Source organism: Triticum aestivum, chromosome 6B, assembly GCF_018294505.1.
Source record: "Triticum aestivum cultivar Chinese Spring chromosome 6B, IWGSC CS RefSeq v2.1, whole genome shotgun sequence".
NCBI classification, from domain to species: domain Eukaryota; kingdom Viridiplantae; phylum Streptophyta; class Magnoliopsida; order Poales; family Poaceae; genus Triticum; species Triticum aestivum.
Genome location: NC_057810.1, coordinates 488,459,645 through 488,460,406, shown reverse-complemented (window position 1 = coordinate 488,460,406; position 762 = coordinate 488,459,645).

The following is a 762-nucleotide window of genomic DNA, read 5'->3' as shown; positions in this document are numbered from 1 at the left end:
TGGCACATCATCCAGGATGACATTATGGTAGTGTTTCACAAGTTTCATCAGCTAGCGGGGCAAAAATTTGCAGAGATCAACACTGCCCTGATCACGCTGCTGCCAAAAAAGAATGGAGCTTCTGAGGTCAACCATTACCGACCAATCAGCCTGATTCACTCGGTTGCAAAGCTTATCTCCAAAGTACTTTCTGCAAGGCTGGTAGGGGCTCTTGATGCAATCATCTCACCGTGCAGACTGCTTTCCAGAAAGGCAAATGCATCCATGATAGCTATCAGTATGTTCAAAGTTGTGTTAGGATGTTGCACAGAACGAAGAAAAGGCGTTGTTCTTCAAGCTAGACATTGCAAAAGCTTTTGATTCGGTGTCCTGGGAGTATTTGCTCGAGCTCAAGCAGAAAATGGGCTTCCCACCAAGATGGAGGAATTGGATAGCACTGCTTCTCTCATCTGGTTCTTCCTCCTGCATGCTCAACGGAACGCAGGGTCCAACCATATCCCATGGTTGTGGTTTCAGGCAGGGTGATCCGCTCCCCTCTGCTTTTCATTTTGGCAATAGGTCCTCTTCACTACCTTCTGCAGGCTGCTGCAGCGGATGAAATGATTGCTGATCTGCCAGGCCATGGCATCAGCATGCGGATCAGTTTATACGTTGATGACACCGTCATTTTTGCCAACCCTGTGAAGGAAGAAGTGGACACGCTGCTATACCTGCTAAACAGACTTGGGGAGGCCACAAGACTGAAATTGAATCAGGCAAAAT